Consider the following 13,964-nt stretch of genomic DNA (forward strand, 5'->3'; position numbering starts at 1 on the left):
AAAATTACTGACAAGATTGATTAGATACCCTCCTATCTGAACATGTCTTGTTGCATGAATAAAGAACCAATTTTCTGGCTCAAAATCTATTTCAAAGAATTTTTCAAGGTGAGTAGGTTTTTATGCTGTCATTTTCCTGGCTTCTTGAAATCATTAATAACAAAAACTACATAGATTTACCTGAGTTATTTTAAGAAATACTGTTGCTTTCTGCAGAATATAAACGTCTTCAGACAAAATATTAAATTAAAGTAAAGTTATATGCTATAAAATGGCGAATTTGTCATTTTCCTGGCTTATGAATGCCAGGACATTGAAGTGTTACCAGAAATTCTTTTTAACTGCTAATACTGTAAAGAGGGAAAGCAAATATTGACCTAATACCAAGTTTATGTATGATTGTAATATGCTTGGATGCAATCACAGTTATTTATTTATTTAATGATTGATTATTATACACAATTTTATTCTGTTCATATCAACAACAAAAACTTTTTTGTTTCTTTCTACAGTGGATAAAAAGAATTAATTTAAGCAATTTGTGGTCCATCTAACATAAAGGGTCAAGTTGAGTTACTTACTATTAACTCAAATGACTGTTTGTTAAACTTCTAAGGTAATATGTCATTTTCCTGGCATTCAAGATTTGGCGAATTTCTATTTTATTTTTTTTTCTTGAGGAAATGTCAATAAACTACACTGCTGTCTATAAGATATTAATAAGTGTAGCTAAAGAAATATAAAAAATTTTTTTAATAATATTTTGAAGACTTTAAATTTGAAGAAATTTTTTGGTCCGAATTGTCATGTTTCGTGAGAATCACCCATATATATATAGAATCAACGGTTGCCAGTAGTGCGCTAATCGTTAACAGTATTCAATGTCAATCGTTATCGAATGACGATAGGTAAAGGGAAATTAATTCACAACTTGTCCAAAGTCACTCTTTCCAAACTAACATAGGACTACAAACCAATAAAAACAGATATATAGATTAGTTTGCATGCTTTTAGTTTCAATTATGCTTGCATTTTTCCGTATTCAATCTTTGAAAATTGTGCAAGTCTACTACTGTAGCATACTATGAGCTCATATATATTTTTTTAATTTCTTTAAAAAGTGATTCATTGGTTAGCCCATTCACTGATTCTTAATCACGATAATTCACTGATTCATTGATTCTCTTTTTTTTCTTCCTGCATTTTATTATTCCTTTATTAACTCGCTGTATCAAGAATCATTTTCAGTAACGGTTGCCAGTAACGAACTAACCATGAGCACACTCAAATAAAAAATATGATCAAAACTACTAGAATATGTTAACATTTACCGTGTTTCTGGCTCTATGCCATGAGAACACCAAAGAGCTCGGTATTCTTTACCGAAATGCTTTGGTAATGATTTCGGTAAATTAACAGCAAAATATGGTTCCGTAATATGTGATAAAAGACGCCCGGTGGCTGAGCGGTAGCGCTGTCGTGCCACAGGTCCTTGGTTCGATTCTTGGGCCGGACAAGGTTGGCTCAGCCTTTCATCCCTTCAGTGGGTCGATAAATGAGTTCCAAGCATGCTTGGGAACTAAACNATATATATATATATATATGATCAAAACTACCAGAATATGTTAACACTTACCTTGTTTCTGGCTCTATGCTATGGGAGCACCAAAAAACTCGGTATTTTTAACCGAAACGCTTTGGTAAAGATTTTGGTAAATTAACAACAAAATATGGTTTCGTAATATGTGATAAAATATTTAGAACTGTGGTAAAATTTGCTAATTGAACGTGATATCTTAGAGCATCTCATAAAACCTTTTATTCGCCTAAATTTACTTTATAGTTATGTACTTTTTTGCGAAATATATGGTAATAAAATCCATAATTTTGAAAACCAACAAGTCTGGTGAATCGTTATCATATGCGAACTGAAAAATTATCAAATGAATGGTTTAAATACCGTATATTTCAGTTTTTTTAACCAGAATTTTTTTTATCTGAAATTTCATTTACAAACAGTAAGGTAATTTTAGCAGAATTTCCCCCCCCCCCCNAATCCCCCCCCCCCCCGTACTTTATTAAATGATAATCGCTCTAAAATGGCGAAGGGTAAAAACCATGGAGTCCTTCCCACCAGACTAATGTAGGTTTATAAACCCATAAAAACATCAATGAATTCGCATGCTTTTAGGTTGAGTCACACTTGAATTTCTGCAAAAAAATCTGTCAACAATTAAGCTTGATTTATGATATTTAACTTAACTACACTACGTAAGTAAGACTAAAACTATTTCAGAATACTGTTTGATAATTGTAATTCTTTTTTGCCTGCTTACCCTAAAGCAATTATCATAAAATAAAAGAGCTCACAAACAAATGAAAGGACAAGTCCTCCGAACTTAAAAGCCAAAGGAATTCCGCGTCGTGGTCAGTTGACTAGTTGTAAATTCTCCACTTCCTGCCTGTTTACCATCTTATCCAGACTAACTTCGTTCATAAATTTCAACTCAGTAATCAGCTTCTATGAATTAAACTAAATTAACTGCCAATAAACTTATTTCTAAGTATTTCCCATACATTAAGGTCTTTTTTTTAGTAGATTTTTTTCATCAAATTTAATCGTGAAGCTTCATCTTTATTTTTATTTAAAAATTGTTTATTTCTAAATCATCATTATTTAAAATAAAATAAAAATATTATTGTAAGTAAATTTGAAATAAAGGAAACTGTTAAAATTTTGGTACATCAGATTTTTTGTATTGCAACATGCTCCGGTAAAAATGGATTTTACTATAAAAAATGCTCGCGCTCTAAATGCTGGTACTTTTTAAGAAGTACATGATATTAAAAAAATGTTTAATTTTATTATTTTGTATTAAACACGGACTCCGGAAAGTGTATCATTTGTGACTTTATCTTTTATTCAATTACTGCTTCTAACAAAGATATTTTTCTTTTTTAAAAACTCTTCAAATAACACTTTATACAGTATTAAACTAATATTGTATATATTATGACTAAAAGTTTAATTTAAATGTATAAAATATCACTTTTTCCCCTGCTATAGTGAATTTTTAAAGTAATTACAAAACACGTTAATTATACATAATATACGATTTTGTTGCAAAATCTGTGAAGATATTAAAAATGTTAACTACATTTTTTCCCAGTTTTTCTTTAATTTATTCTTAATTTATCAGAAAAATACCACCAAGTTTACTTGTCACCACTGTCCCTTACTAAGAGTACTAATTAATTGATCATTTGAAGACCATAAATTGAATAAAATAGGAATGATTAGTTAGCACGACTTCAAATCTTTCACAGTAAAAAACTGGCACCTTATGTTCAGCATATGTTAAATCCATCTCACCGTAAAATTTTATGCTGTATGTAAAATTTTATGCTGAAATTTTATGCTGTACTGTAATTTTTACAGTTATATTTATTTAATTACTGCAATTGAGTGAATTTGCAGTAAATATAACTGTAAAAATTACGATATATCAGATTTTATGTTCCATAAAACTTTATGGTAAAAATGGATTTTATTATCCGATACTTTTTATCATGATTTGATACGATTTTTTTTACAGTGCAGTAAAAAAATTCACAAAATTCAAGTTCCGACAAAAAATTCAATATTTTTTCATCCAAATCAGCTAAACTGCAAACATATCACCACAAATCACCAGTCTCCCCTTTTACATTTTATTGTAATAGATCAGTTGATAATTTATGGAACAAAATTCTTATAACGGCTTATCAAAAAACAACGAAATTATTTTTAAGCCTAAATAGGCTTAGTCAAAATATTATTTTTCAAGATTTTGACACTTCTGTCCTTATTATAGTAATGGAACTAAAAAAAAATATTTTTTAAATATTTTCCATTGCTTTGATTAATATAGAAATAAATTACTTCATCAAATACATTCAAAATGCATTTTATGAATTCTATATGGATTAATTTTATTAATACTAACTCTTCCAAAAATGTTCTTCATAAATTTCATTTCATGTCCTGGAATATCACATTTACTGAAGAATCCCCCCATATAAATATTGCTTTAAAAATTTAGAATCTAAATACTCGTAAGCTGAAAACCGTATTTCTTTATCGTTCTTACTGTGTATAAAATGGATTGCATTTAGATAATAATGAATCAAGTAATTTGTAGTAGAAGCGACATTTAATTTCCACAGTCGGCATTAAAATCATTATCAAAGACACCTGTTTCTTCCTAACTTATTGAATGCCCACTCCTTTTTTTTCATGTGCGTTGTATGAATGCATAATAACCTCATATCATTGGCTATATTTCATTCAGTGAAAAATAGCACCTAAGAAAATGGAATATAATATGTTTCGTAAAGTAACATGTTAAGTTACATTTTGCAAGGACTTATCCAAGTTAAGGAACATGTTACGATCTACTTAAACATAATAGCATTAATTTATTCTGACAAGTTTTTAAGCATGGTGTTTTCAAATTTAAAAAAGATGTGACAGGCAATTGATTGGCTTTGTTATAAATTTTGAAGTTGGTTTTTCTCAAATACTTTTATGCTGGTACTTCTACTAAGCCCGGGAAATAGCAAAATTCAATCCGCGGATGTAGCCTAGCATAAAGTTCTATCCAACCTCATTGCAAGCTTAGAAAATTAAAACATCATATTGTTTGCAGCCAGTATATGTTCTAAACGATACATCAGCATTTTTTAGTAAAAAATTTTTTTTTGTTGATTTGTTTGCAGTGTAGTTTAAAAAAGCACAAGCGCAATGTAACGTAAGCAATGGAGTGCATCTTTATGGAATATTCTACGATATCTTTTAAATATTTATTTGTTATTGGTTCATGTATTGTTAGTTGAATAATAAATAATAGAATTGTGAATCATAGAATAACCACCAGAGATAAATACTTGATTTCAGAAAAATCATATTAATAATTAGTTTTACATTCTCATATAAAAATTTTAACTTAAATAAAATTAAAAAATAATCGATTTTTTTTAAATCTTTTGCAGTGCACTCTAAAAAAGAATTTCAGATCAACTTTAAAAGTATTTTGGGTGTCGTACATTTTAACGTAAAATTTTCAGAGCAAAGAATCTGATATCCTGTAATTTTTACAGTAGTACAATGGGCGCGCAATTTTCGTGCCGTGGTGGCTCAGGGGATAGAGCGTTCGCCTTCCAATGAGGTGAACCATGTTCGAATCCCAGCGATGGCTGGTCGATACGAACTCCGAACCCGGCTCGCGCCGACCACTGTGCTGACATAAAAATATCCTCAGTTGTAGATGTATCATGGGTTAGAGTCCCCTTGCCGCAGGGCTAATCGTGGGAGGTTTTCGTGGTTTTCCTTTTCATGTGACGCAAATGCGGATTAGTTTCATCACAAATTCTCTACTAAGACGAATTTATTTCTCGCAATACTTGATCAAGGAGTTCTCTTGTCTTCCGGAATGGGTTCAAAATTGCAAAGCTACTCGGTTGACCATTAGTAGTCGTAAACCCAAAATTGGATCGGCTTTACAATGACGGTTATAAAAATATGTAACATCCTTGAAAAAAAGTATTTAAATACATTACTGCGAAAATTCCTAACATAATTTTGCAGTAAAAATGGTATTTTCAGATCATGCACCCGGGGTGGCAGTATTTTTTACTGTAAATTGATCCGGAATTTTCTTCTGGGTGGTTGTACTTTCTATTGTAAAATCTCTGAAAATATTTTACGTTACGCAACATCTTTTGATGAATTAGTTGAAATAGCACAAAGCAGAATACCCAAATTTGACATGAATGCTTGTATTCAAAAGTAACCGCCCAAGTTTCAAATAATGAAAGAATTGTCTTCGCCAACTCTAAAGGTGCCTTTTCATACAGTCGACCTTGGTAAGTCAGAATTAGTTAAATGGCCGCCACTTTGGCCACATCTGTACTTGGGGTTATCAAATAGCAAGAAAGAAGGTAGTTGACAGTTCTGACAGTACTTAGAAGCCAATAAATAGTAGTAATAAAAAAAAGAAAAACATTAAATGGATTGTAATTACTTTTTTTTTTCTTCCAACGAGGACTACTTGGAAAACCTAATGTAGTCGCTGGTGAACCGGTAACAAGTTCGCGGATCCCAAATCGAAAATTTACATTATCTTCTGTTAGAAAACTCCAGTGCATCATGAATAAAAACGATTCATAGTAATTTACCTTTCTCTTATTGGAATGATTGTAAAAACTAGCGTTAGTATGAAGAATGTATGGAATGCATAAAGCAAAAGATATTGTGAATGGGTGTCTTATTAAGTAATAGGGTGTGATGAAAAAACGCTTTAATGAAATTCCAGCGGTTTGAAGTGTTTTAACGTTTTTCGAGTCAATAAAAAAGTCGTGATCGAGGTTATATATTTGATAATTTTTTTATTCAAATTAAAAAAAAATATTTAGATGTTTTGGAACAAGTCTAATAATCTGTTTTTGAGATCAAAAACTTAAGTTTAATTTTTTTTAAACATAAACAAAAACCGAATTATAGTTTTTTAGCAAAAAAATAAGTAAAGTAATAATGAAAAAAAAACTAGGATAACGTCACTATAACTATAATGTAATGCAAGATTTAGGTCCCTCTGAAAATACATGAAAACTTTAAACCTATATAAGTAACTTGACCTTAAGATAGGAGCAAAAAATAAAAATAAGAGTTTTTGTTAATGGAAACTAAAGACGTTCTGTAGACACCAGGGGACATGAAAGTTATACTTCATTATAACTTTTTTAGTGTCACCTTTTATATTCTGAAATCTGTATTTTTAAACTTGGAAATTGATTTGTATTTAAACACCCTATGGAGTAATTTAACCATTCCTATACTTGTATTTTTATTCGCTACTTTNGTTTCACCATATTGTTTGGCGCAGCATGTCCTCATTTGGACCTTGTGCCACTAAACCCTACATTCAATCAAATTGATAAGGAAGAACACTGCATATTCACCTCATCTCGTTAATTTAGATTTTCACAGAAAATGGAGAAACATTTCATTCTGGATGAAAAAATCAGAACTGTAGTTATGGCTTTCTTTAAAGAAAACAAAAACGATGAATTTAATACAAAAAGAGAATTAAGAAATGAGTAAAACGTCGCGGAGACATTGGTAAAAAATTACGCAAATTACTGCTTTTCCTTCCTCATCAACTCCTATGCAATAATTCTGGTTTCTTGACAATAAGCACGTTGTTAGATCAACCTAAAAACTATTTAATTCAAAAATACCAAAATTGTTTTCTCTATTAGTACATAATTGGTTTAGAGATTTAGTTTCGAATTTATATTTGATAAAAATTAAATCTTATAATTTTGCACGATTACCATAACATCTTCATCTACAAATTTTTTCCTTAAATTTAAATTTAACTTTTGGTTACTATAAAAACTTGCTAATTATTTTTCGTTAGATTCGATTTTATTTAAATATCTTTTGAAAGTTTATTCTCAATATTGTTTTAAAATTTGAAACAGTTATTTTGCATTTATTATTTCAATTGCATGAATTGAATGCACACAATTTTAGATATAATTTGTTAAAAAAAAGTAATTGTAACTTATTGTCTTATGTCTCTTGTCGTATTGTCTTATTGTATTGTAACTTATTTGTCGTTTCTATGCTGGCAAACGGTAGCTAAATATGTTTACCATAATAAGGTAATAACAAGCAAATAGGTAATAAAACAATAAAGAAAGAAATTTAGTTTTAAGCCTTTAATTTTAAATAATAATCAAAATCAATAAGCGAATAGTTACCGAGAATAATATTAAAAGAGAGTTATTAATAAATATTACCGATAAACACTGTAAGAAATATCGACTATGCCAACTTTCATCTATCAAAAGGTACCTCAAGATGTAATCAAGTTAACATGTCTTATATACTAGTGATTTGGTATTTAGTATTTATAGTGGTAGTTACACCTCAACACCATAGACAAAGGATAAATATATAATTTATAAGTTAATATCGTTATAATTTTTATGCTAATGACAGCTTAAAAAATTTGGATCTTTTACGTTTTTCCATGATCACCATGTGGTTTTTCCATCCAATGAAAATACCCCAAATGGTAAGACAACAATTATCTTTTTTTGATGTACATATAGATACATTTTAGTTATTTTTTATGTTACATCGTTTCGTAACAAATCGGTCACGAACTTTACAATACTCAGAATTTAAACTAACTAAAGATCGTTATAATAGTTATCATTTACTTAAAGAACAGTCACGCTGTTTTCGAATTCATAACGTGATGTAACTAACATTCATTAACACTATTCGAAAAACTGGTTTGATCTATTTTCAATGCAAATCTAATTCATAGTTTCTAAGAAGTGTCTTTAAAAAAAAAAAGATAAATTTTAGAAACAGGATTGAGAAAAAAAGACATTATAATAAAAAGAAGGAGAAATTAATGACTTTCGACAGTTCTGTTTGTCTTATTGGTGATTGAAAATATTGTTTGGAGGATTTTCAATCCCCAATTTATTTTTTCCAAGCATTTCATTCATGTAGCATATGATTCTGCATTTTATTTCAATAGACAATATGATGTCACCATATAAGGAAGTGCAACCCCGTCTTTTATGTACTTTATTTTATAATACGTTTTGTCAAAAATAGAAAGTGTTGTGTGTCCTTATTTAACTATTAAATACGTAAATTAAACGGAGAAGTTTGAAAATCAGTAGTTTGTGTTGAAGTAAAGACTCACGGTACTGTTTCAACTGTCTGGCAAGGACGAGATGAGGTCTCAGTAAAGTTTCAACCAGTAAGAACCAGTTTCAACTGTATGGCAAGCACGAGATGAGCTCTCAGTAAAGTTTCAACCAGTAAGAACCAGTTTCAACTGTATGGCAAGCACGAGATGAGCTCTCAGTAAAGTTTCAGCCAGTAAGAACGAAAACTTTCCATGTAATTGCCAAACAGTGGTATAATTCTGCTACTTCATTATTATTTCAGAGGAAAGAGGAAAAAGGAGGCACTAAGAAACTACAACATAATTAAATTGCTTTTCTCTTCTTTTTTTCTTTCTTTTTAAGAGAATAAATATTCTGTTTCTTTTAATGAATATTAAATCCATAAAAGCTTGAAGCACCAAGAATTAAAAAAATTTATTAAAAAACAGTTTTTTTGGCAAAAAAAAGCGATCCTTCTTTATAAAAAGTATGATTATTATAGAAAAATGCGATAAATCCTCCTTTAGGGCATGTTTTATGCACTTGAATTAAGTTGAAAGCTTGCAACCACGGGTGTTGTTTAACAAAAAGGACTGACACAGAAATTAATAAATGATTAGGCATAATTTTCTGCTTAAGCAGGATTGCAAAGAGATGGCTGGTCGATACGAATTCCGCATCAGGCTTGCACCGATCACAGTGCTAAAGTAAAATATCCTCAATGGAAGACAGAGCATGAGTGAGAGTCCCCTTGCCATCATTCTAACCGAGGGAGGTTTTCTTGGTTTTCCTCTCTATGTAACGCAAATACTTGTTAGTTCCATCAAAAACTCCTTCGCGAAGGCAATTTTATCTTAATACTTGATCCAGGAGTTCCCTTGTCTTCTGAATTAGGTTCAAAATTACAAGTCTACTGAGTTGAACATTGGTAGTCGTAAACCCAAAAAAATAGGGTCGGCTGTTCAATGACGGTTTTTAAGCATTATTAAATAAGCTTTGGTAATAGGTAACTGACATAAAATTATAACAAACACTACAGGTTCCTAATATAGGTGCGGTGGGGATAGGCATTTTACGCATCCCTCTAGCAATTCATGGAAATACACAAATTAATCACAATTTGTCGTTGGATCGAAATTTCGATATCACAATCTTCATTTTTCAAATAAAATGCTCAAAAAATACATAAAGAATTATTTAACAGTTATCACAAAATTCTTCTCAAAAGTATTCTTTAATTCTGACGTTATTGCTCTCTTTCAACGTAAATAAATATTTATACTGTTTTTCCTCAATTGTTAATGCTATTTCCTAAATATATCTTGCATAGCAAATTAAATGATTAAATTCCGGCTCATACAAACGATAATAAAGTACGTTCAACTTACTTAGTGGTAAAACGTAATTTATCCTTTCCAACAGCTTTTACTTAATGAAAAATTATTAAAATTTTCCTTTTATATAATTGTAAGTTCTTCACTAAATGTGATCATAGTTTGTTTTTTTAAATTTAATATTTCTGTTGTAAATATTGTTGCCAAAGTTAAATCTTTTCATTCAGTATTTTATTATTTAAATCTTTAGTAAGCAAAATTGCTGAAAAGGATTATACGAAGTAGGGAAAAAAAGTTAAAGTTTCTTTTCGTAAGCAACTGCTGCACGAGATTTTTCTTTTGTCCAAAATTTTATTTTGTTTATGTTACATACACATTTTTTGGAAACAGCGAGAATCATCTGGTGTGCACTTGTAAACTTTTTTCGGATGAATTCAAAGAAAATGCTTTCGAAAGAAGATCAAACATCAGTTCTCCCCTCGCTTTATTTATTTTGATTACCATAAACAAACAGCCATGGAGATAAAAGCTTTTATTGTTTTAGGAGAATTTTAACACTTTCGCAATCCCCTTCCCCGCACCGATGATGCTAATGTTTATCATAAAAAAAGTTTACGTAAAAGAAACGCATGTTTATACTGATCTCAATATGAAAGAGTTCTATTTTAAGCATTTTTTTCTGACATTAAAACTCGTCTCCAAAAGCTCAGCTATCAAATTTTCCTCGAGAATAATGTTAAAATGAGATGTAAATTTTCCTCGAGAATAATGTTAAAATAAGATGAAAATTTTCCACATTGTTGAAAATTTCACTTTTACGAAATGTACACTTATTTCCATTAACTTTTTAATTAATACAAAATTCTTTTTAAACTTACTTTACTTGACAATTTTTTCTTTGCACTAATAATTTAATGGGGCTTTTAACATTTTTATGAACTAATCAATTAAAGCTGACTTAAGTTCATCTTAAATACACACATGGACAAAAAAATTAACGCACCAAGAAGGAGTCGTCAAAATGAAACGAAATTTCACATAGTTAATGACTGCTTTGATGTAAGTAAATGATTAGAAAATCAAAGATTATCGTTTTTCTTTGATTTTCTAATCATTTACTTATATCAAAATAGTCATTACGCAAGTAAAATTTCGTTTCATTTTGACCACTCCTTCTTGGTGCGCTAATTTTTTTGTCCATGTGTGTACTTACCTTCAGAAAAGTAGCGAAAAATCAAAGGTTTAAAGAAATAATAAAGAAAGTAAAGTATTGATTTGAAATCTGATTGACTGAGAGTCATTAAAATATTACATAGCAGATTGTTATACTAAAATATTAATTTAATTTTTATTATAATGATTGAAATCTAAATAAAAGTTTCATTGCTTAAACAGTGAGGTTTAATAGCTTAGTTAGGTCATTTTGGCCAGACAAATTGTGTTACAAAAATTAATTTTAAAATAATAATTTTTTTATTCAAAAATACATCAAAATTCCTTACAATAATTTAAATTTTATCTGCTTAATCTAGTGTTAAGTAATTTTTTTGAATTATATGGATTGAATTACAATTGTGTAATCATGCATTTCGTAATTTTCCGCAATGATATGCATGAGGTCGTTTCCGTTTCCCTTATTTTTATTCATTTATTTAAAGTCAACCTTATTTGCAAACTGTTTACCAAACATTTGTTAATTTTTAGGCTTAGACTAAACAAAGAAAGGGGGAAAGAGAAATGCTTGCTAAAACACGCGTATGACACAAGTTTAAACTTCAGGTTTCACTTTGAAACAAATATTCTGATAATCAGAGCATAATATATCCTTTTATTTGGTAATTTTTTCATTTACATAGTAATGGCTATTTACATAAAATTCTGGGTTTCAAAATTACAGTTCTAATTACCATGTATATGGAATAAAATAAATACAAAACTCGTAAGTAAATTTAATCGAATAGATGGTTTTTGGGCCTTACTCTAAGGCAGAGTTTCCCAAAGTGTAGTACGCGTACACCCAGGGGTACGGGAACAGTTTAGAGGGGTATGCGTTCTTGCGTGAAATATCTTGCAACAAAAGAAAATTTCAAAAATTTTTATTTGAAAACAAAGCTAGCCTTGAAAATTTACGATTATGTATTTTTCTTATGGCTATTTTCTGAGTTAACAGTTAATAATGAGTGGTGTCAACAGCCAGTTGTGATTTTTAACTTTTGTGCAATTTTTTATAGTAAAAAATACTTTCATTTTTTAATTAGTAATACACAGCGTTACGAAACATTTAGAAAGGGTACACAAAATTCATAAGTTTGGGAAATACTGCTCATGGTAAAATGGTATCATGGTAAAATTTTACCCAAATCATAACCAAATTTCCTTGCTAAAAATTACACCGAGCTTTTTGGTGATCCCATAGAGTCAGAAACACTGTAAATTTTACCTCATTTTGGTAGTTTTGACTGTACTTTTTTTCTCAGTATAAGCATATGATTCAGAAACAGGGAAGTATTTTGAGAAGATAAAATGTAGGGGGATATGTAAAATTTTTAATCACGATTGTGCTTCATCAGCTATTCATGACGAATTTACGAGTCATTCCAGATAATTTTACTTATCAGCTATTCAAAAACTGAATATTCAATAAGATTTTTATAAAGAAAGCAAATGAAATTAACTTTATAAAAGAAAAATGATTTTAAATGTTATTATTTTGTTAAATGAACTAGTACTTAGATGGCATTTTATGTTCATATAAAATGAAGTTAAAGCAAAATTGAACGAATGCCCTCTGGAAAACTATTCTTTGTCTGAGATTGAAAATTGCGTTTTCATATATTTTTCCTTGATGGATCCTTTTAAAATTTGATTAAAATCATTTGAAAAGTTCCTGAAAACTCAAAGGTTAAAAATACGACTGCTTTTGAAATTTCATCGTTCATGAGCTATCTGATCATGTTAGTTGCTGTAAAGTTCAAATTTGGCGAAATCAAATTTTTATCGTCATTTAAATTATTAAATCATGATTTATTAAATTTATTTTTTAAAGTTACAGAGAATAAAGAAAATTTTATACCTTAGAATTTTTGATGATTAAAATATAACAAAATTTCCGCTTGGGACAATATTTTAACTGTAAATGTTCGTACACTGTAAAAGGCATTTCCCAAAATTGAGCAAAAATTTATCAAATTAGCTCCCAAAAAAAATAATAGTCGAACTTGAAAACCCCATGTATTCAAAATTGAAGCAGCATTTGCTCGTTAATGAGCAGCTCCAAGCTCAAAATTTCATTTTCTCATGCTCAGAAAACAGTTAACGACATTGATAAACTCACGATTAAAGCTAAAAGCTAGTTTTCTAAAGCCCAAAGGCGATGACTGCATACTGTGCAGGCGTGATGACTGCAGAAAATATTTGCTGTGACAAGTGTACTAGGATATAGTTATATTTCATGTCAATACAAAATCAGATTGAGTTCCCCAAAACACAGAAAGACGTGATCTTCTAAAAAAACGAATCGTTATCTATCTGTACATTTCTGTCGTGCGGCCAGGGTTGGAGAATGTATAAGACAACAATGATCGATCTCCCATGATTATTTGATAAGAATTTCTAACTGTGCAATGGCATCGGTAAACGTACACTGAGGAGAACTGTCTTCCAGAAACAGAGAGTAAAAAGGGGTAAAAAGTGAGGAATGATAAGAATACAATGTATGGCTTCGCTTATGCAGTTATTCTTTGAATCGATTAATGAATTATTTTAATCGATTAATGTTTGACAAATGCTTTTATTTATTTTTTGTGTGTTTTGAACGCATTTAACTAAGCGCATAATTCATTAATTTCAGAATGTGAAAAATTGGATGAAATTTTGATTCAAAATAAAACTGTT

The 13,964-nt window shown here is 29.7% G+C and overlaps 1 protein-coding gene across 2 annotated transcripts in view; it reads right to left on the bottom strand.

The window, feature by feature from the left end:
- Positions 1-13,964, bottom strand: part of LOC107440570 (uncharacterized) — a 449,104-nt gene that overhangs the window by 326,961 nt on the left and 108,179 nt on the right. The gene's annotated exons all lie outside the window — the stretch shown is intronic.

This window comes from Parasteatoda tepidariorum, chromosome 8, assembly GCF_043381705.1.
Source record: "Parasteatoda tepidariorum isolate YZ-2023 chromosome 8, CAS_Ptep_4.0, whole genome shotgun sequence".
NCBI lineage: Eukaryota > Metazoa > Arthropoda > Arachnida > Araneae > Theridiidae > Parasteatoda > Parasteatoda tepidariorum.